Source organism: Tamandua tetradactyla, chromosome 19 (assembly GCF_023851605.1).
Source record: "Tamandua tetradactyla isolate mTamTet1 chromosome 19, mTamTet1.pri, whole genome shotgun sequence".
Lineage (NCBI taxonomy): Eukaryota > Metazoa > Chordata > Mammalia > Pilosa > Myrmecophagidae > Tamandua > Tamandua tetradactyla.
In genome coordinates, this window is record NC_135345.1 from 41,775,591 (window position 1) to 41,800,418 (window position 24,828).

General features: G+C 39.0%; 1 protein-coding gene and 1 pseudogene across 8 annotated transcripts in view; both read right to left on the reverse strand.

Annotated features, from left to right (window-relative positions):
* The window catches only part of PDS5A (PDS5 cohesin associated factor A), a 202,557-nt gene that overhangs the window by 156,915 nt on the left and 20,814 nt on the right, over positions 1-24,828 (reverse strand). The window lies entirely within an intron of this gene.
* On the reverse strand, positions 6,434-12,982 carry LOC143663161 (melanoma inhibitory activity protein 2 pseudogene; annotated as a pseudogene).

Sequence of the window (24,828 nt, forward strand, 5' to 3'; positions counted from 1 at the left end):
TTTCACCTCTTATATAAAAATTAACTCAAAATGGATCAAAGACCTAAATCTTAGAGCTAAGACCACTAAGCTTTTGGAAGAAAATACAGGGAAATATTTTTTGAAACTTGTAATAGGAAGCAGTTTCCTACTTACACCCAAAGCACAAGAATCGAGGAAGGAAAATTATAAAAGGGAACTCCTCAAAACTAAACACTTTTGTGCATCAAAGAACCTTGTCAAGAAAGTAAAAAGGCAGCCAATGCGATGGAAGAAAATATTTGAAAACCACATATCAGGTAAGGGTTTAGTATCCAGAATGCATAAAGAGATTCTTCAGCTCAACAACAAAAAGACAAAAATCCCAATTAAAAATTGGGCAAATGACATGAACAGACACTTACTTCTCAGAAGAGGAAATATAAATGGCTAAAAGGCACATGAAAAGATGCTCAACTTCACTTGCTGTTAGGGAAATGTAAATCAAAACAACAATGAGATATCATCTCACACCCACTAGAATGGCCATTACAAAAATAAATTTAAAAAAAAAGTGCTGGAGAGAATGTGGAGAAAGAGGCACACTTATTCACTGTTGGTAGGAATGCAAAATGGTACAACCATTCTGGAAGGCAGTTTGGTGATTCCTCAGGAAGTAAAGTACAGAATTGCCTTATAATCCAGCAATCCCACTGTTAGGTATCTATTCAGAGGACATGGAAGACAAGGATACAAAAGGACATTTATATGCCAATATTTATAGTAGCATTATTTACAACTGCTAAGAGATGGAAACAGCCTAAATGTCCATCAACAGATGAATGGCTAAACAAGCCATGGTGTATATATATATATATATATATACGAGGGAATATTGTGAAGCTGTAAGACAGAATAAAGTCATGAAGCATGTAACAATACAGACGGACCTTGAGGACATTATGTTGAGTGAAATTAGCCAGAAACAATGGACAAATACTGTATGGCCTTCCTAATATGAACTAACATTAATGAATGAACTGGGAGAATTGAAGTTAAGAACACAGGTTATCAGGCATTTCCCTCTAGCTTCTCTAATACACCTTAAACTAAACTGTACAGCTACCCGAAACTGTAGAGCAGCCTGACACTGTAGAGCTGTGTTTCAGAAGCCATGTTTCTTTAAGATGACTGTATAATGACATAGCTTTCACAAAGTGACCGTCTGATTGTGAAAGCCTTGTTCTGATGCTCTTTTTATCTATGGTATGGACAGATGAATAAAAAAATATTAACTAAAAATAAATGAATAGAGAGAAGGGACAGGAGGGTGACCAGGGTGGGGATCTGGGAGTGTAGCTGACATGGGAGAACCTTCTGCACCACATACGACAGCGCTTGTTGCAGAAGCCGAGGAACTGAGAGGCAGAAAACTGGAGCCTTGGTGTGGAGGTGCAGGGACAGTGGGACTGCACAGTCGGGAGCATGGGACTACAAAGTAAGCCAGGACACGTTCCCTGGGCACGCTAGCCTCACCAGTGCAGTCCATGACCAGTGACTCACCCCACACCCCACACCCCACGCACCTGAACCCTGTCACCGACTCCAGGCACCACCACCCCACCACCCTCAGTACATGCACCTGCCCGAGCTCCCACCTCAAGTGCAGCCCTACCCACCTCTCCTGCACCCCTCCCCCAAGCACTACCTCCATCTCCCTGTTCCCTGCAGGCTGTGGCCAGCGCATAAAGGTTGCGAGCACTAACCTCCATACCCAGACTACCCCTGCCCCTATTCCCCTAGTGTGGCACAGCCTCACCCTATTCTCCCTGAACTCTGCGCATCCATTACGGCACTTCCAGGCCCATGCATGCGCATGGGCCCCCAATCATGTTATTCAGCTCTGGGAACTATACTTTAAAGCACTCCTAGAACCGCATGCGCACAGGCCTCAGCCTCACATGTGCTCCCTATCCATGAAGGCGTAATGCTGACCTGCTGCCACAGCTCTACACATGTGCACAAAGGGGTCCATGACTTAGACCAGTGCACACCAGGGTTACGTCCCCCAGACCAGTGCACCCACACAGATACATCCTCCCTGGTCACTAGGCAACCATGTTCACAAGCATCAGTCTAACATCCCAACCTGCGTCCATACATGCCCTGAAATAAATCACTGTACTCAGTGCTCCACTCTGTGCCCTGCTCCCTGCTGTACAACCATTACACAAACACAAGGTCTTAGACTACTGAAAGAAATCAACTCCCAGAGTAAATCAAACAAGATATTTATGTGCGATGAAGACAGTAGAAGATCATTAAGCATATCACAATGCAGACAGATATAGCTCTGTCTAATGTCCAAATTAAAACACCAGAGGAGACACAGATGTTGGAACAACAAATCAAAGATGCTCATGCAACTCTACTTAATAAACTAAGTAGGATATCAAATAAGAGCACAAATAAGAATTTGAAAGAATAAATAGAAAAATAGCACAAATCACAGAGACTAAAGACTTGTGGACCAAATAAAAAACATAGTAGAGGCACACAACACTAGATTTGAAGAGATGAGAAGAAAGGATAAGTGATACAGAGGACAGGATAATTAACTATGAAGACTTAAAATACCAAATGGCAAAAAAGATGGAAAAAACTGAATGGAAACTCCGGGAAATTACAGATAAAACAAAGTGCACAAATATAAGAATCATTGGTATCCCAGAAGGAGAAGAGAGGAGTAAAGAGCTAGGAACAGTAGTTGAGGACATAATGGGGGAAAACTTCCCAACCCTCATAAAGGACATAATTACACATGTCAAAGAAACCCAAAGAACTCCACGTAGAAAAAATCCAAATAGGCCTTCCCCAAGACACATACTAATCAGTCTGTCAACTGTTGAAGAGAAGCAGAAAATCCTGAAAGCAGCAAGAGAAAAACAATCTACTACATACAAGGGAAATCAAATAAGACTGAGTTCAGAGTGTTCAGCTAGCACCCTGGAGGTAGGAAAACAGTGGTATGATATATTCAAGATCCTTAAAGAGAAAGACTTCCAGCCAAGAATTCTGTACCCAGCTAAACTGTCCTTTAAAACTGAGGGAGAGATTAAAGCTTTCACAGACAAAGTCCTGCAAGAATTTGTCAACAAGAGACCAGCCCTACAAAAACTACTAAAAGGAGTTCTGCCAGCTGAAAAAACAAAATGACAGGAGAGGGAGGTCTGGAGGAGAGCACAGAATTGAAGAGTACACTAAAGGTAACTTAGAGAATATAAAGAGGGAAAAAAGAATATATAGATCTGACAAATAAAATAAAAAAGATAAGATGGTGCATTCAAGAAACGCCTTTTCAGTAATAACTTTGAATGTTAACGCACTAAATTTACCAAGAAGAAATAACAATCATAAATGTGTATGTTCCTAATCAAGGAGCTCCAAAGTACATGAGACAGGCATTGGCAAAACTGAAGGGAGCGATAGATGTTTCAACAATAACAGTAGGAGACTTCAATATACCATTCTCCTCTATAGATAAAACAACCAGACAGAAGATCAACAAGGAAACAGAGAAGTTAAATAACTTAAAAATGAACTGGGCCTAACAGACATATACAGGTTATTGCACCCCAAAGCATAGAGTTACACATTCTTCTCTCGTGCCCATGGAACATTCTCCAGGATTGATCATATGCTGGGGCACAAAACAGATCTTTATAAATTTAAAAGTACTGAAATTATTCAAAGTACTTTCTCTGATCACAATGGATGAAGCTGGATCTCAATAACTACCAAAGAACGAGAACATTAACAAATATAGGAAATTAAATAACACACTCTGAAACAACCAGTAGGTCAAAGAAGAAATTGGTAGAGAAATCAGCAGCTATGTAGAGATGACTCAAAATGAGAATACAATGTATCAGAACTTATGGGATGTGGCAAAGGCTGTGCTGAGAGGGAAATTTATTGCCTTAAATGCCTATATTAAAAAAACAAGAAAGAGCAAAACTCAAGGACGTAACAGCAAACCTGGAGAAACTTGAGAAAGAACAGCAAACTAAGTTCAAAGCCAATAGGAGAAGAGAAGTAACAAAGATTAAAGCACAGATAAATGAATGGGAGAACAAAAGAACGACAGAAAGAATCAATAAAACCAAAAGTTGGTTCTTTGAGAAAATCAATAAAATTGATGGGCCACTAGCAAGACAAGCAAAGAAAAAAAAGAGATGGGGTGCAAATACACAAAATCTGACATGAGAATAGGTGTGTTACCACAGACCCTGAAGAAATAAAAGAAAGAGGATACTGGCGGGCCGCGGTGGCTTAGCGGGCAAAGTGCTTGCCTGCTATGCCGGAGGACCTCGGTTCGATTCCCGGCCCCAGCCCATGTAACAAAAAACGGAAAAACAAAATACAATAAAACAAGAAAATGTTTCCCTTCCTTCCTTCCTTCCTTCCTTCTATCCTTCCTTCCTTCTCTCTGTCTTTCCTTTAAAAAAAAAAAAAAAAAAAAAAAAAGAAAGAGGATACTATGAACAACTATACGCAACAAACTAGACAACTCTGATGAAATGGACAAATTCCTGGAGATGCACAAACAAGCTATGCTGACTCAGGAAGAAACAGATGATCTCAACAAGAAAGAGATTCAATCAGACATAAAAAATCTGCATATAAAGAAAAACCCAGGGCCAGATGGCTTCACAGGGGAATTATGTCAAACATTCCAGAAAGAACTAACATCACTTCTGTTCAAACTTTTCCAAAAGAAATTGAGGAAAAAGGAACTCAACCTAAGTCATTTTATGAAGCTAATATCATTTGAATACCATAATCAGATAGATGCTGTAAGAAAGGAAAACTACAGACCAATCTTCCTAGTGAACACAGATTCAAAAATTCTCAATAAAATACTAGCAAATCAAATCCAAAAGCACATTAAAAGAATTATAAACCATGACCAAGTGGGGTTTATACCAGGAATGCAAGGATGGCTCAACACAAGGAAATCAATTAATGGAATACAGCTCATAAACAAATCAAAAGGGAAAAATCACATGATCATCTCAATTGATGCTGAAAAAGCATTCAACAAAATTCAGCATCCTTTTCTGACAAAAACACTCCAAAAGATAGGAATCAAAGGTAACTACCTCAATATGATAAACAGAATATATGAAAAACTGATAGCCAGCATTGTACTCGACGGAGAGAGACTAAGAGCCTACCCCTAAGATCAGGTACAAGACAAGGATGTCCACTGTCATCACTATTATTCAACATTCTGCTAGACGTTCTAGCTAGAGCAATCAGGCAGGACAAAGTAGTAAAACACATCCAAATTGGAAAGGAAGAAGTAAAACTTCTCATGATTTGCCGATAATATGATGCTATACTTGGAAGATTCTGAGAAATCTACAGCAAAGTTACTTGAGCTAATACACAAATTCGGCAAGGTGGCAGAACATAAAATTAATGTGCAAAAATCAGTAACATTTCTATATGCAAACGACCTAGGTGAGGAGTCCGTTAAGGAAAAAATTCCAATCAAAATAGCAGCTAAAAGGATCAAATATGTAGAAATGAATGTAACCAGGGATGTAAAGGACTTGTACACAGAAAACTACATAACATTGCTAAAAGAAATCCAAGGAGATATAAATAGGTAGAAAGACATTCCCTGCTCATGGATGGATAGGAAGACTAAGTATAGTTAAAATGTCAATTCTCCACAAGTTGATCTACACATTCAACACAGTAGCAATCAAAATTCCAACAACCTACTCTGAAGATTTAGAAATTCATCTGGAAGGGAAAGAGACACCGAATAGCTAAAAGCATCCTAAAAAAGAAGAATGAAGTGGGAGGATTAACACTCCGTGACTTTAAAACCTATTATAAAGCCACAGTGGTCAAAACAGCATGGTACTGGCACAAGGACAGAAGCATGGACCAATGGAATTGAAGCAAGTGTGCAGAAATAGACCACCAAATCTGTGGTCAACTACCGGAACACAGCTCTACATTTTCAGGCAGTTTCCTCCAGCCTCTCCATTACACCTTAACTAAAAAAGTAATATCTATATAATGCATAACCATGTATCTTGAAGATGATTGTATAATGATACAGCTTTCGCAACGTGACTATGATTGAGAAAATCTTACGTCTCATGCTCCTTTTATTTACCTTATCAACAGATGAGTAAAACATATAGATTAAAAATAAACAAATGATAGGGGGAACAAATGTTAAAATAAATTTAGTAGATTGAAATGCTAGAGATCAATGAAAAGGAAGTGGAAGTGGTATGGTATGTATGAATTTTTTTTTGTTTTCTTTTATTTCTTTTTCTGAATTGTTGCAAACGTTCTAAGAAATGACCAAAATGATGAATATACAACTATGTATGATATTGTAATTTACAGATATAACAAGATATAACAAGAATGGAATGATCATCTGGTAAGAATGTTTGTATGTGGTTAAGTTTAATAAATAAATAAATAAAAATTGAAAAAAAAAGAACTACGGTAAACTGATTTTTGACAAGGCCCCCAAATCCTCTAAATGGGGACAAAATAGTCTTTTCAATAATTGGGCATGGAAGAACTGGATATCAATAGTCAAGAGAACAAAAGAGGACCTCTATCTTACACCCTACACAAAAACTAACTCAAAGTGAATCAAACACCTAAATATAAGAACTAGCACCATAAAGTTTCTAGAAGAAAATGTAGGGAATCATCTTCCAGACTTAGTAATAGGAGGCAATTTCCTAAACTTTACACCCAAAGCACAAACAACAAAAGAAAAAACAGATGAATGGGAACACCTCAAAATCAAATGCTTCTGTACCTCAAAAGACTTTGTCAAAAAGGTGAAGAGGCAGCCAACTCAATGGGAGAAAATATTTGGAAATCATATATCAGACCAAGGCTTGATTTCCTCTATAAAGAAAGAAATCATACAACTCAACAACAAAAGAACAAACAATCCAATTGTAAAACTGTCTAAAGATATGAATAGGCATTTTTATGAAAAGCAAATACAGAGGGCTCAAAAGTACATGAAGAGATGCTCATTTTCACCAGCTAAAAGGAAAATGCAGATCAAGATTACAATGAGATACCACCTCACACCTATAAGAATGCCTGCTATTAAACAAACAGGAAACTATAAATGTTGGAGAGGATGTGGAGAAACTGGGACACTTACACACTACTGGTGGGAATGTATAATGGTGCAGCCACTATGGAAGACTGTTTGGGAGTTCCTTAGGAAACTAAATATCGGTTCCACTATGAACCAGCAATAGTACTGCTTAGTATATACCCAGAAGAGCTGAAACCAATGACACAAACAGACATTGCACACTGATGTTCACAGTAGCATTATTCACAGTTATCAAAAGACAGAAACAAACCAAATGTCCATCAACAGACAAGCGGATCAACAAAATGTGGTATACACATACGATGGAATATTATGCAGCAGTAAAACAAAATGACATCCTGAAGCATATGACAAGATAGACGAGGCTTGAGGACATAATGCTGAGTGAATTTAGCCAGAAACAAAAGGACAGATACTGTATGAGTCCACTTTTACGACCAGCATAAAGGTACAATTAGAGGCTTATAATACAGAAGATAGGGGACTTAGAGATATATAGAAGCTAGAGATGGGTGAACCGTTAGCTAATGAGGTTGAAGTGCAATGTAAGGGAATAGAAAGGAGTGAAGGTGATTCTCTAGTGGGTCTAGAAGTAATATTACCATATTGAAGATAAACAAGAACAAAAGGGCTTGTATGGACCCATGTGTCCCACTGACACTAGAAATATGAATGCATTCTTGTAAGAATTACTTCAAAGATGTGATTCTCGTATAAAGAGTGTTTAAGTCCAGGGTACAGGGGGAAAACTGCTATTGCATGCCATGAGCTATGTTCAAAAGGAAACCATCAGCACTGCCACAGCAGCAGCAGAGATAAATAATGGGATGAGGGACAAGAGTTAAGAGGAGGTTTAGGTTTCCTATTTGGTGAGGGTGTGTTTATTGGTTTTCTGTCTCTTGAGAACAATGAAATGATCTAAAATTGAGAATGTTGACGGACTGTGGACTTTGGGCCCTCTACGTGATGCCCGATGAATGCAGGTGGCTGAAGGAAGCACTGACGGAGAAGTAGAATGGCGAACAATGGTGTATACTTATGAACGAAGGCTGTGCAGCTAAAAAAGGAACAATGTCGTGAGGAAGGCAAGGATGTGAATGAACATGTGGAACATTTGGTGAGACAAAATAAGCCAGGAACAAAAAACCACAATGGTATGGTCACCTTAAGAAAATACTTATAAGAAAACAGGGGCCTAGATCATAAGCTTTTAGAGCAGACACATTAAGCTGGAGTGGTGATTATTATTTCTGGATTTTAAGAGGCTGTTATATATATATAACCTGATATTTAGAGATAAGAATAAAGCCTAACAGATTGGGGTTAAAGTAATTCAGAACACAGGGGTAAGGAAGACAGTGTCTATATTTTAGAACCACACATACTCTTTGAGACCAACGGAAGAAAGGTTTCTTTGATCTGGAACTGAAATTTTCTGTAGCGCATAATTTAATTCAACCTATCTGTATACTCATTTGAATAGGAAGCAGAGAATAGGAAATAGGTCCTTTAATCCTGTATAGATTATTGTAATGCCTGGAAACATCCTAGAGTATATTAAGCAGATAATCAAAAAGTACTGGCAAAGTCCCCTAAGGGAGGGGAGAAAGACTATGGAACTATTAAACCTTACATTAGGGAATCCCCTGATACTGTGTCAAACTTTAGGGGCACCCAAATCAATAGGCCATGCCCTTCCTTAATCATGAGGCTTACTCTTGTGAAGCTTATGTGGGTAGCATAGAAGCTTAGACTACCAATAGGCATGCCTAAGAATTACTTCTGAAGGACCTCTGTTGTTCAGATGTGGCCTCACTCTCTCTAAGCCCAACTCTGCAAGTGAAAGCATTGTCCTCCCCTCTATGTGGGACATGACATCCAGGAGTGAAAGTCTCCCTAGTGACGTGGGAGAGGACTCCCACAAATGAATCCAGACCTGGCACCGTGGGATCAACAATTCCATCCTGACCAAAAGGGGGAAAAGTAGCATAATTAAAAAAATATCAGTGGCAGAGAGTTCAAATAGAGTAAAGAGGCTACTCTGGAGGTTGCTCTTTATGAAAGCTTTAGGAAGATCTTGCCACCTACCATAATTTGCCAACCCCCAACCAAGACCATTCCAGCCAATCCTAAAAAACACCTAGAGCAATGTATAAGATTCCACAAGCATTCTAGGCACTACAGTTACTTTCCAGAAACCTATAACCTCCAGATGGGTCCAGATAACTCCTGAAACCTAGCCCAGCCTCTCCAGAACATCATAGTTCCATCTCCCAACCTATATTAGTGACAGAAGCTTCCAATAGCAAAAAGTTAGAATTGCCATGGCCCAAACAACCCCAAAGAAAGGTATGGAAAGATCAAAGTTGATGATGGAATTATACATAGAAGACAGGACTTAACAAATGAACATGAATGCTGAATCATTAATCTCTTTTAGTCTCCAATATTTTATTTTTTTCGTATTTAAATCATCTTTATTTACAAAATACTATCCTGAGAATTATAATTTCATTAAGCTTCAATTTGAGCAAAGGTATAATCACTTAAGTAACAGCAGTTACTTAAACTGAAAAGAAGAGATATGTAAAAATTACTTTAGAAGAGACACCAAAAATATTATCAAGCTTCTTGTTGTGGTTCTGGATGTTCAGTAGTAGACTCATTTGAAGGTGGAATTAACCCTGAAGGAAACTCACTTCGACTTTCAGGATGTAGCGGTGGGGGGAAAAATCCAGCTCTTGGGGGAAGATGGAAAACTCCTTGGTGAACAGACATTTCTCATTGCTAATGGAGGATGTGACAAGACAGGGAAGTCCCTTGGTGGGAAATAATCTCAGGGTACTTCATACATGCTTCCTGGAGGAGGTTGAGGAAAAGGAGGCCCTCTTCTTATGAATGGTCCCCTTGGATCCACCAGATACAGTGGACCTTTCGGCTGGAGAAAAATGTGGAGGAACAAAGCCAGGGCTAGGTGCTTCACTTTCAGCAGTGACAGATGAATCAGGTACATTTAAATCACCAAGATCATCTTTGATATCATTCTTACTGGATTCCACATCTGATGACACTGCTTATCCATTTTACTAAAGAAGGCATATTAAAACTCCTGAGTTCTGCTGGTCCAGATAATCTACCAGAATTCGCATAAAACCTGTCTTGTTTCTGTGGAAGAAGAGTAGGATCAGGATATAGTTGGCCTGATGGAGGGATCTTCATCCTATGACCCTGTGCTTATGGAGGTGATAGGGATCCTGTGTCAGAAGGTGCTCTATGAGGATCAGGTAACCTATCACTACTTGATTCTCCTCTTTCATTGGTAATCTGATGGTCCAGAGGATTCTCTGGTCCTCGTGAGCCTCTTCCTCCTCCCCCTGGAAGCAAAGGTGAGACTCTGAGCGGACCCTCCAACCTTTGGAGCGGAGAGAAAAGCTCTCGTTTCAGATGAAGGCCGACCCAATGGTGAGGGATGATATGGGGAATGCTCTTTGTCAAATACCGTACTTAGAATGTCAAGTGAATAAGGATCTGTTAGTTCAAATTTAAACTCTGCTTCAGTTAATTTTTGTCTTTTGCGAGCATTTTCTTTCCTTAAGTCATTGAAGTTTCTTTCAGCAGTCCAAGCTGCCAACCAATTATCATGAGCTTTTTTCTGATGGGAAATAATCTGCCCTTGATAAGAATGAATGGTTCTCTCCAATTCTTCTTCAAGATCTCTGGTTCATTTTCTGTAGGTCTCCAGTTCTTCTGCTGCATGGCTGATCTTCTCATCCACTTTGGACAGTTTCTCTTCTTTCTCTAATTGGCAATTTTCTTCTACAATTAATTTCCTGTGTAATTTCATTCACTTTCTTGATACACAGTTCAGTCATTACATTAAGTTTCTGATGAAGCTTCTGATTCTCAGTTTCACACTATGTATTTCCTGATTGCAAAGATGCCTGCTCAATCTGGAGATTTTTTATATGTTCTGTAAGCTCTTCCTTTGTTTTATCTATTTCAGATAACTGAGTGTAAATTTCCTTTCTTTCCCCTTCTAGGGTTTTTAAAGAAGCATTTAGCCTAGCAGCATGAATCAGTTTCTTCAAAGCTCCTTTTGGCTGATTATCTAAGTAGGCACCATTTTCTGATTCATTCTTCATTTTCAATTCCAAGTTATCATCACCCTTTATGTCTTCTCCAAGTACAGCAGCCCCATCTTTCATCATTAGCAAGTGTTCAGTCAGAGACTTGATCTGATTTTCTTTATCATTCAAAACTTGTTCCACATGTACTTTCGAGTCTTCGAATGTTATTTTCTGTTTATTAAGTTCACTCGCTTGTTCTTTTCATTCTTCAGTTTCTTGTAAAAGCTGTTTCTGGCTTTCCTGAAGTTGGGAGTTTTCATTCAAAGCATCTTTAATTGCTAACGTAAGTCATTCTTCATTTATTTGAAATATTTTGAAGGTTGTTTTAGCTTCAGCTACTTGTGATTTGAGGGACTCTGATTCATCTTCTAGGGACTGTACCTTTTTTGAAATATCCACCATCAATGCATCTTGTTCAGAATGTTTAGATTTCTCTTAATTCTTTCTCTAGAAATAGTATTTCATCCGCAAGTTGAGAATTGGACCTGTTCAGCTTTTCACAAGTTTCTTCCAAACTTTGTGCTTCTGTTGACTCCTACTCAAAGCTGGCCTCCTTTAAAGATGATTCTACGCCTTCGTACTCCTTCTGAATAAGGCTCATTTTTTCAAGTAGTTTACATTTTTCTTCAATTAGTGCAGAAAGTTTTACAGCAAGCTTTTTCTCTCTTCCCACATAGAGCCGGCTTCTAACGGATTGAAAACTACTCCACAAAAACAAGAAAACAGCAAAAAATCCAACAATAACTGCACATATCACCAGTTTCCATGGAAAACCATAGGGAATAGGACATGGTCTCATATCTTCAGGCAATAAAGCCACAACCCTGAGCAGCTTCTCCAAGACCAGCCCCAAGTACGGCTGAAGGGCAGCCCTGGGCCCCTCCATGGGGCCAAGGATGCCTTGGCTCTCGCCGCCATAGCCATGGCCAGGCCAGGCCAACCCACCACAAGTGGCGGTGAACACATAACATTTTCCCAGTATTTTAGAGTAGCTAGAAGGAAAAACCTAAAAGTGAAATTGTAACCCACGTTAAAGTCTGAAATATGTTCTACAACTAATTATGGTGTTGTGCTAAGAAATTTATAGCTTTTTTGTATGTATGTTATTGTTCACAAAAAAGAAGGAAAAAGTCAATTGTGATGATAAAAAAAAGTATTTAAGCCCTCTAGCCTCCTATATTCTGGAGCAGCTAGAAGGAAAAAGATGAGAGGATCATATGGTAGCCCATGACAAACTCTGGGATATGTCTTGTAAACACTTCTTGAAGAGTATTTTGAAGACATTGGTTTTTTATTTCTTTGCTTTGTATATGTGTTACACTAGACAAAAAAAAAGTTAAAATAAATAACATAGGTTATCAGGAGAGAAATAGGGTAGAGACTGGGCAATTCTTGCTGAAGGAATACAGATAGTGCAACAGGACTGACTACAAAAATTCAGAAGTTGGACTTCTGGAGAAGATGGTGGCTTAGTAAGACACGCGGGTCTTAGTTCCTCCTCCAGAACAGCTACTAGGGAAGTAGAAATGGTACAGAACAGCTCCCGGAGCCACGACAGACACCAAGAAGACAGCGTACCCCATTCTGGAACAGCTGACTGGCTGGGAGAACCCGCTGCGGTGAGATCACTGAGGGGTGTGTGCTTCCCCGGGCCGGGGCGGCAGGCGGCCGGAGTCCCTCCCTCCCTCCTTCCCGGGCCGGCTGGGAGAATTGGACAGGCGATACCCTCAAGGTGCGGCGGCTGGAGCCCCCCCCCCCCCCCCCGCACGCACGGCCGCCCGGACCAGCTGGGAGAATTGGATCGGAGATCCCCCAAGCTGTGGAGACCGGCGACCGGGGTCCTTTCCAAACACGTGGCTTCCCGGTCCGGCTGGGAACGGTGTATAGGCACTTCCCCAAACCGCGGCGGCCGGTGCCCCCTCGCCACGCTTGGTGCCCCGGGCCGGCTGGGAAATTGGGACAGGCGCTCCCCCAAGCCGCGGAGGCCGGCGCCCTCCCACCACGCTTGTGACCCGGGCCAGCCGGGAAATTTGGACAAGTGCTCCCCCAAGCCGCGGAGGCCAGCAATGCTCCCCACGCACGGATTCCCGGGCCGGCTGGGAGATTTGGATTGGCACTTCCCCAAGCCGCTTCGGCTGACGACCCTCCCCTACAGCGAGAGTTTTCCCAAGTTAAAGGAGCCACAGCATATTTTACTGGTGGGACCCGCAGACAGATGAGCGCCATGAGCGCCACCTACTGGGCAGCATAAGAAGAACAGAGCCCAGAGATTTCACAGAAAAATCTTTCCACCTGCTGGGTTCCACACCCAGGGAAATCTGATTAAATGCCCAGACGCCAGCAGAAGATAACAGATCACACTCCGAAAATTGAAGATATGGCCCAGTCAAAGGAACAAACCAATAGTTCAAATGAGATACAGGAGCTGAGAAAACTAATGCTGAATATACGAACTGAAATGGAAAACCTCTTCAAAAACCAAATCAATAAATTGAGGGAGGACATGAAGAAGACATGGGCTGAACAAAAAGAAGAAATAGAAAAACTGAAAAAACAAATCACAGAACTTATGGGCGGGAAGGACAAAGTAGAAAAGATGGAAAAAACAATGGATACCTATAATGATAGATCTAAAGAGACAGGAGCTAGAATTAGTGAACTGGAGGATGGAACATATGAATTCCAAAAAGAAACAGAAACTATTGGGAAAAGAATGGAAAAATTTGAACAGGGGATCAGAGAACTGAAAGACGACATGAAGCGCATAAATATACGTGTTGTGGGTGTCCCAGAAGGAGAAGAGAAGGGAAAAGGAGGAGAAAAACTAATGGAAGAAATTATCACTGAAAATTTCCCAACTCTTATGAAAGACCTAAAATTACAGATCCAAGAAGTGCAGCGCACCCCAAAGAGAATAAACCCAAATAGGCGTTCTCCAAGACACTTACTAGTTAGAATGTCAGAGGTCAAAGAGAAAGAGAGGATCTTGAAAGCAGCAAGAGAAAAACAATCCATCACATACAAGGGAAACCCAATAAGACTATGTGTAGATTTCTCAGCAGAAACCATGGAAGCTAATAGACAGTGGGATATATTTAAATTACTAAAAGAGAAAAACTGCCAACCAAGACTTCTATATCCAGTAAAATTGTCCAAAAAATTAGGGAGAAATTAAAACATTTATAGACAAAAAGTCACTGAGAGAATTTGTGACCAAGAGACCAGCTCTGCAAGAAATACTAAAGGGAGCACTAGAGTCAGATGCGAAAAGACAGAAGAGAGAGGTATGGAGAAGAGTGTAGAAAGAAGGAAAATCAGATATGATATATATAATACAAAAGGTAAAATGGTAGAGGAAAATATTATCCAAACAGTAATAACACTAAATGTTAATGGACTGAATTCCCCAATCAAAAGGCATAGACTGGCAGAATGGATTAAAAAACAGAATCCTTCTATATGCTGTCTACAGGAAACATATCTTAGAACCAAAGATAAACATAGGTTGAAAGTGTAAGGTTGGGAAAAGATATTTCATGCAAATAACAACCAGAAAAGAGCAGGAGTAGCTATACTAATAACCAACAAATTAGACTTCAAATGTAAAACAGTTAAAAGAGACAAAGAAGGACACTATCTACTAATAAAAGGAACAATTAAACAAGAAGAAATAACAATCATAAATATTTATGCACCGAACCAGAATGCCCCAAAATACGTGAGGAATACACTGCAAACACTGAAAAGGGAAATAGACACATCTACCATAATAGTTGGAGACTTCAATTCACCACTCATCAATGCACAGAATATCTAGACAGAGGATCAATAAAGAAATAGAGAATCTGAATATTACTATAAATGAGCTAGACTTAACAGACATTTATAGGACGTTACATCCCACAATAGCAGGATACACCTTTTTCTCAAGTGCTCATGGATCATTATGCTGGGTCACAAAGCAAGTCTTAACAAATTTAAAAAGACTGAAATCATACACAACATTTTTTCGGATCATAAAGGAATGAAGTTGGAAATCAATAATAGGCGGAGTGCCAGAAAATTCACAAATACGTGGAGGCTCAACAACACACTCTTAAACAACCAGTGGGTCAAGGAAGAAATGGCAAGAGAAATTAGTAAAAATCTCGAGGAGAACGAAAACGAAAACACAACATATCAAAACCTATGGGATGCAGCAAAGGCAGTGCTAAGAGGGAAATTTATTGCCCTAAATGCCTATATCAGAAAAGAAGAAAAGGTAAAAATTCAGGAATTAACTATGCACTTGGAAGAATTGGAGAAAGAACAGCAAACTAACCCCAAAGCAGGCAAAAGGAAAGAGATAACAAAGATTAGAGCAGAAATAAATGAAATTGAAAACATGATAACAACAGAGAAAATCAATAAGACCAGAAGTTGGTTCTATGAGAAAATCAATAAGATTGATGGGCCCTTAGCAAGATTGACAAAAAGAAGAAAAGAGAGGATGCAAAAATAAGATCAGAAATGGAAGAGGAGACATAACCACTGACATCACAGAAATAAAGGAGGTAATAAAAGGATACTATGAACAACTTTACGCTAATAAATACAACAATTTAGATGAAATGGACAATTTCCTAGAAAGGCATGAACAACGAACTCTGACTCAAGAAGAAATAGATGACCTCAACAAACCAATCACAAGTAAAGAAATTGAATCAGTCATTCAGAAGCTTCCTAAAAAGAAAAGTCCAGGACCAGACGGCTTCACATGTGAATTCTACCAAACATTCCAGAAAGAATTAGTACCAACTCTCCTCAAACTCTTCAAAAAAATCGAAGTGGAGGGAAAACTACCTAATTCATTCTACGACACCAACATCACCCTCATACCAAAACCAGGCAAAGATATTACAAGAAAAGAAAACTACAGGCCGATCTCTCTAATGAATATAGATGCAAAAATCCTCAACAAAATTCTAGCAAATCAAATCCAACAACACATTAAAAGAATTATACATCATGACCAAGTAGGATTCATCCCAGGTATGCAAGGATGCTTCAATATAAGAAAATCAATTAATGTAATACACCATATCAACAAATCAAAGCAGAAAGCTCACATGATCATCTCAACTGATGCAGAGAAGGCATTTGACAAGATTCAACATCCTTTCCTGTTGAAAACACTTCAAAAGATAGGAATACAAGGGAACTTCCTTATAATGATAGAGGGACTATATGAAAAACCCACAGATAATATCATCCTCAATGGGGAAAAATTGAAAACTTTCCCCCTAAGATCAGGAACAAGACAAGGATGTCCATTATCACCACTATTATTCAACATTGTGTTGGAGGTTCTAGCCAGAGCAATTAGACAAGAAAAAGAAATACAAGGCATCAAAATTGGAAAGGAAGAAGTAAAACTATCACTGTTTGCAGACGATATGATATTATACGTCGAAAACCCGGAAAAATCCACAACAAAACTACTAGAGCTAATAAATGAGTACAGCAAAGTAGCAGGTTACAAGATCAACATTCAAAAATCTGTAGCATTTCTATACACTAGCAATGAACAAGCTGAGGGGGTAATCAAGAAACGAATCTCATTTACAATTGCAACTAAAAGAATAAAATACCTAGGAATAAATTTAACTAAAGAGACAAAAAACCTATACAAAGAAAACTACAAAAAACTGTTAAAAGAAATCACAGAAGACCTAAATAGATGGAAGGGCATACCGTGTTCATGGATTGGAAGACTAAATATAGTTAAGATGTCAATCCTACCTAAATTGATTTACAGATTCAATGCAATACCAATCAAAATCCCAACAACTTATTTTTCAGAAATAGAAAAACCAATAAGCAAATTTATCTGGAAGGGCAGGGTGCCCCAAACTGCTAAAAGTATCTTAAGGAAAACAAACAAAGCTGGAGGTCTCACGCTGCCGGACTTTAAGGCATATTATGAAGCCACAGTGGTCAAAACAGCATGGTATTGGCATAAAGATAGATATATCAACCAATGGAATCGAATAGAGTGCTCAGATATAGACCCTCTCATCTATGGACATTTGATCTTTGATAAGGCAGTCAAGCCAACTCACCTGGGACAGAACAGTCTCTTCAATAAATGGTGCCTAGACAACTGGATATCCATATGCAAAAGAATGAAAGAGGACCCGTATCTCACACCCTATACAAAAGTTAACTCAAAATGGATCAAAGATCTAAACATTAGGTCTAAGACCATAAAACAGTTAGAGGAAAATGTAGGGAGATATCTTATGAAACTTACAATTGGAGGCGGTTTTATGGACCTTAAACCTAAAGCAAGAGCACTGAAGAAAGAAAGAAATAAATGGGAGCTCCTCAAAATTAAACACTTCTGTGCATCAAAGAACTTCATCAAGAAAGTAGAAAGACAGCCTACACAATGGGAGACAATATTTGGAAACGACATGTCAGATAAAGGTCTAGTATCCAGAATTTATAAAGAGATTGTTCAACTCAAGAACAAAAAGACAGCCAACCCAATTACAAAATGGGAAAAAGACTTGAACAGACACCTCTCAGAAGAGGAAATACAAATGGCCAAAAGGCACATGAAGAGATGCTCAATGTCCCTGGCCATTAGAGAAATGCAAATCAAAACCACAATGAGATATCATCTCACACCCACCAGAATGGCCATTATCAACAAAACAGAAAATGACAAGTGCTGGAGAGGATGTGGAGAAAGAGGCACACTTATCCACTGTTGGTGGGAATGTCAAATGGTGCAACCACTGTGGAAGGCAGTTTGGCGGTTCCTCAAAAAATGAATATAGAATTGCCATATGACCCAGCAATACCAGTGCTAGGTATCTACTCAAAGGACTTAAGGGCAAAGACACAAACGGACATTTGCACACCAATGTTTATAGCAGCATTATTTACAATTGCAAAGAGATGGAAACAGCCAAAATGTCCATCAACAGACGAGTGGCTAAACAAACTGTGGTATATACATACGATGGAATATTATGCAGCTTTAAGACAGAATAAACTTATGAAGCATGTAATAACATGGATGGACCTAGAGAACATTATGCTGAGTGAGTCTAGCCAAAAACTAAAGGACAAATACTGTATGGTCCCACTGATGTGAACCGACATTCGAGAATAAACTTGGAATATGTCGTTGGTAACAGAGACCAGCAGGAGTTAGAAACAGGGTAAGATAATGGGTAATTGGAGTTGAAGGGATACAGACTGTGCAACAGATCTAGATACAAAAACTCAAAAGTGGACAGCACAATAATACCTAATTGTAATGTAATTATGTTAAAACACTGAATGAAGCTGCATCTGAGCTATAGTTTTTTTTGTTTGTGTCTTTTGTTTTTTTTCTTTTTCCTTCTTTTATTATTATTATTTTTATTTTTTTCTCTATATTAACATTTTATATCTTTTTCTGTTGTTTTGCCAGTTCTTTTCCTAAATCGATGCAAATGTACTAAGAAATGATGATCATACATCTATGTGATGATGTTAAGAATTACTGACTGCATATGGAGAATGGAATGATTTCTAAATGTTGTGTCAATTTTTTTTGTTTAATTAATAAAGAAAAAAAAAATACATGTAAGTAATCATCCAAAAAAAAAATTCAGAAGTTGATAGCACAATACTATCTGATTATAGATCAATAATGTAAGTATTGAATGAAGCTGAGTGTGAGTAGGATAGAGGGAGAATGGCATGGGGCACATATGAAACCTAAAGGAAAGATAGAGGATAAAGATTGAGACAGTAAAATTTAGGAATCCTAGAGTGGACAATGATGGTGATTAGATGTACAAATTACAAAAATTTTTGCATGAGGGAAAACGAATGTCAATACTTCAGGGTGCTGAAAACAGATGGTATATGGAAAAAAGTACAATAATGCAAGCTAGGGTCTATCTATAGTTAACAGGAACACTGTGATATGCTTTCATTGAATGTAATAAAAGCATTATGCCAAACTATACGTCAACAGGTGGGGGAAATGGGAAAAGGGCATGGATTCTTGTGGAAGAAAAGGAAAGTGTCTACAGATAGAGTATGTTGGCGAAGGCATGTCTATACACTTGGGTTGGATGTGTGAATAAAAGTACTTAAAAATGAATAGAGAAAAAAAGTGGCAGAGAAAATGTGGAGAAAGAGATATACCCATTCACTGTCAGTAGGGAAAATGAGAGGTGCTGTCCCTTGGAGGGTAGTGTGGTGGTTACACAGGAGGCTAGGGGTGGCTTTGCCATATGATCCTGAAATCCTGTTAATCAGTATATACCTCGAGGAACAAATGGACATATGCACACTGGTGTTTATGGTGGCAGTGCTCCTGATCCACAATGAATGCAGACGGTCCAAGGGTTCAAATGAGGAATGGAAGGGGAACTATGGTGTATGAAAACAATGGACTACTGAGCAGCCACAAAAAGGAATGAAGTTGTGAGCAGGTAGCTAGGGGAATGAACCTCAAGGACTGTATGTTGAATGAATCCAGGAACAAAGAGACAAATACTATTCCACAAACATATGGATTAAATATATAAAAATTCAGTGCCCTAAAGTCAAGAGAATGGGTTATCAGATTGGGGTCTATTGTAAAGGGTCCTAAATTGTAAGTTCTTACAATAGTCACAAATATTGAGGAGGTATAAGTGCTCATTCTAAATTCTGAGATACTGAGCTGTTTGCATATAACATGATCATTCCCAGAATCGGGTATTTATGAGACACCTGACACTCAGAGTTACAGCTTTGAAGCTATGAAAGTCAGCAGTACCCCATATAGCAATTGTTCAAAAAGGTGAAAAACTGATGACACAATGAGTGGAGATATGAATGAAGTTGATCTGGATAGGACTAAGGCATATCAGAATACAGGGTAAAAGATGATAGCATCCATACTTTAAAACTTCAACTTAAGACTACACGGAGAGATGGCTATTGGGTAGAAAATTTATGTTTTGGGTAGTGAATTTCCTAATTTAACTTGTGTGATCAGTTTAGTTGACTACCCTAAGTACAAGGAATCTTGAAAAAGGCGTAAGATTATGTTGGTTTGTCCAGGTTAGTCTGATACCTGATAAATTTCAGAGTAATCTGGGCAGCGAAAAAAGAAATATTTGCAAAGTCCCCTTGGGGGATTGTGGAGAAAGAAAGAAATATTCAATTTCCCCACTCAGAAGTTTCTGATATTCTCACAAGCAGTGGTGACAATGAAATCAATAGACTGAGCCCTCAATTTTGGTGTTCAACCCTATGACTTATTTCTGTAGAGGAAACACTAAGCTTACTTAAAATTAGGCCCGAGAGTCACCCCCAGAGAACTTCTTTTGTTGCTCAGATGTGGCCTCTCTGTTTAAGCCATCTCCACAGGTGAACTCATTGCCTTCCCTCCTACATGGAAGAAGACTCGCAGGGGTGTAAATCTCCCTGGCCACATGGGACAGAAATCCCGGGATAACCAGGACCTGCATCAAGGGATTGAGAAAGGTTTCATGACCAAAAGGAGGAAGAGAGAAATGAGACAAAATAAAGTGTCAGTGAATCTTGAACCAAGATGGTGGCTTGGCAAGGTGTGGGATTTAGTTTGTCCTCCAAAACACCTACTAAATAACCAGGAGCAGTACAGAACAGCTCCAGGGGCCACGTCAGTGACCGGACACACAGTGTACCCCAGTCTGAACCAGTTGGACTGGCTGTGAGCTCCCCAAGCTGTAGTGACCACTGCCCCTCCCCCACAGGCCGCGTCCCAGAGGGGAAAAGAAAGAGACTTTACCAGTAGCAGGGGCTGAGCACAACTAAGCTTCAATTGTGGAATTAATTCACAAATTCTGACTACTAAAAATAGGCCCCCAGCTCAGGTGAACCTGGTAAAAGCGGTTCATTTTTGCCCCAGTGCTAAGGGTGCAGGGCCGACGGAGAAAGAAAAAAAAAAAACAAAAACAGAGAGGTTTCCATTGCTGTGATTCTACAGAGGCTTCGCTGCCCTTGGATACCATGGCAGGGATTCTCAGGCTGCAACTGCCCCAGAAACAAGTTTCTTTGAGAGCTTGTCTGGAGAGGGTGTCTTCCCCAGGGGAGGGGTGAGACTCAAAGCAGGTCGAATCCCTCCATCAAGGAATTCAGACACCAGGGCTCGGTAATTTGAATCCATTAAAACCAGCCTACAACCTCTCCTCTGTCTCCACCACGCCCCCAGCAGGGAGAGTCTGCCAAAGTTAAAGGGATCACATCATCTTATGCTGGTGGGACCTGCAGGCACACAAGCGCCACATACTGGGTAGGATAAGAAAAACAGAGTCCAGAGACTTCACAGGAAAAGTCTTTCAACCTGCTGGGTCTTCACCCTCAGGGAAAACTGATGCAGGTGACTCTTTCCTCCTCACAGGAGGCCAGTTTGGTTTGGGAAAATCGGGCAGTGGTCTATAATACCTAAGCAGACCCTCCTAAGGGTGGGGAGAAAAAGACATCATACAGGCAGGGCAAGAAACAAGAAAACATAAAATGAAAAATTCTCCTCTCTTAAACAAAACCTAAACTAGTGGTCCAGAAAAAACTGAACTGAAAGTCAAAGAACAGATAGACAACAAATCCATCCAGCAGGAAAACCCTAGGTAAAAGAAGTAAAAAACAATCTCCAGAATAAACTAATTAAGGTAACAAAATGCCTGGATGTCAGCAAAAAATAACAAATCACACTAAAAAAATATGAAGATATGGCCCAGTCAAAGGAACAAACCAACAATTCAAATGAAATACAGGAGTTGAAATAATTAATTCAGAATGTACGAACATACATGGAAAACCTCAACAAAAACCAAATCAATGAAATCAGGGAAGATATAAAGAAGGCAAAGAACGAACAAAAAGAAATCGAAAGTCTGAAAAAACAAATCACAGAATTTATGGGAAGGAAAGGTACAGTAGAAGAGATAAAAAAAATACAATGGAAACCTACAATGTTAGATTTCGAGAAGCAGAAGATAGGATTAGTGAACTGGACAACGGAACATCTGAAATCCAACAAGAGAAAGAAATTATAGGGAAAAAACTGGAAAAATATGACCAGGGACTCAGGGAATTGAATGACAATATGAAGAACACAAATACACGTGTCATGGGTGTCCCAGAAGGAGAAGAGAAGGGAAAAGAAGGAAAAAAACTAATGGAGGAAATTATCACTGAAAATTTCCCAACTCTTATGAAAGACAAAATTACAGATCCAAGAAGTGCAGCGTACCCCAAAGGGTACGTACACCAAGACACTTACTAATCAGAATGTCAGAGGTCAAAGAGAAAGAGAGGATCTTGAAAGCAGCAAGAGAAAAGCAATCCATGACATACAACGGTAGTCCAATAAGACTATGCGTAGATTTCTTAGCAGCAACCATGGAGGTGAGAAGACAGTGGGATGATATATTTAAATTACTAAAAGAGAAAAACTGCCTAGCCAAGAGTTTTATATTCAGCAAAACTGTCCTTCAAAAATGAGGGAAAAAAAAAAATGAGGGAGACATTAAAACATTTTCAGACAAAAAATCACTGAGAGAATTTGTGACCAAGAGACCAGCTCTGCAAGAAATAATAAAGGGAGCACTAGAGACAGATACGACAACACAAAAGAAAGAGGTGTGGAGAAGAGTGTAGAAAGAAGGAAAATTAGATATGGCATATAAAATCCAAAAGGCAAAATGGTAGAAGAAAGTGCTATCCATACAGTAATAACACTAAATGTTAATGGATTGACTTCCCCAATCAAAAGACATAGACTGGCAGAATGAATTAAAAAACAGGATCCTTCTATATGCTGTCTACAGAAAACGCATCTTAGACCCAAAGATAAACATAGGTTGAAAGTGAAAGGTTAGGAAAAGAAATTTCATGCAAATAACAACCAGAAAAGAGCAGGAGTAGCTATACTAATATCCAACAAATTAGACTTCAAATGTAAAACAGTTAAAAGAGACAAAGAAGGATACTATGTACTAATAAAAGGAACAATTCAGCATGAAGACATAACAATCATAAATATTTATGCACCAAACCAGAATGCTTCAAAATACATGAGGCAAACACTGCGAACACTGAAAAGGGAAATAGACACATCTACCATAATAGTTGGAGACTTCAATTCCCCACTCTCACCAATGGACAGAACATCTAAACAGAAGATCAATAAAGAAACAGAGGATTTGAATATTACAATAAATGAGCCAGACTTAACAGACATTTATAGGACATTACACCCCACAACAGCAGGATACACCTTTTTCTCAAGTGCTCATGGATCATTCTCAAGGAGAGACCATACGCTGGGACACAAAGCAAGTCTCAATAAATTTAAAAAGATTGAAATCATACAATTCACTTTCTCAAGTCATAAAGGAATTAAATTGGAAATCAATAATAGGCAGAGTGCCAGAAAAGTCACAAGTATGTGGAGGCTCAACAACACACTCTTAAACAACCAGTGGGTCAAGGAAGAAATTAAAAGAAAAATCAGTAAATACTGCTCGAATCAGCAAATGAAAATGAAAACACAACATACCAAAACTTATGGGATGCAGCAAAGGCAGTGCTAAGAGGGAAATTTATTGCCCTAAATGCCTATATCAAAAAACAAGAAAGGGCAAAAATCAAGGAATTAACTGTCCACTTGGAAGAAGTAAGAGAAAGAACAGCAAACTAACCCCAAAGCAAGCAAAAGGAAAGAAATAATGAAGATTAGAACAGAAATAAATGAAATTGAGAACATGAAAACAATTGAGAAAATCAACAAAACCAGAAGCTGGTTCTATTAGAAAATCAATAAGATTAATGGACCCTTAGCAAGGTTGACAAAAAGAAGAAGAGAGAGGTTGCAAATAAATAAGATCAGAAATGGAGAGGATACATAACCACTGACCCCACAGGAATAAAGGAAGTAATGACAGGATACTATGAACAACTTAACGCCAATAAACTGACAATGTAGATGAAATGGACAACTTTCTAGAAAGGCATGATCAACCAACTTTGACTCAAGAAGAAATAGATGACCTCAACAAACCAATTACAAGTAAAGAAATTAAATCAGACATTAAGAAGCTCCCCAAAAAGAAAAGTCCAGGACCATATGCCCTCACAGATGAATTCTATCAAATATTCCAGAAAGAATTAGTACCAATCCTGCTCAAACTCTTCAAAAAAATCGAAGAGGAGGGAAAGCTACCTAACTCATTCTATGAAGCCAACATCACCCTCATTCCAAAAGCCACAGATATTACAAAACAAGAAAACTACAGACCAATCTCTCTAATGAATATAGATGCAAAAATCCTCAATAAAAGTCTAGCAAATCAAATCCAGTAACACATTAAAAGCATTAGACATCATGACTAAGTAGGATTCATCCCAGGTATGCAAGGATGGTTCAATATAAGAAAGTCAATGTAATACACCATATCAACAAATCAAAGCAGAAAAACCACAATCATCCCGATCAATGCAGAAAAGGCATCTTGACAAAATTCAACATCCCTTTCTGTT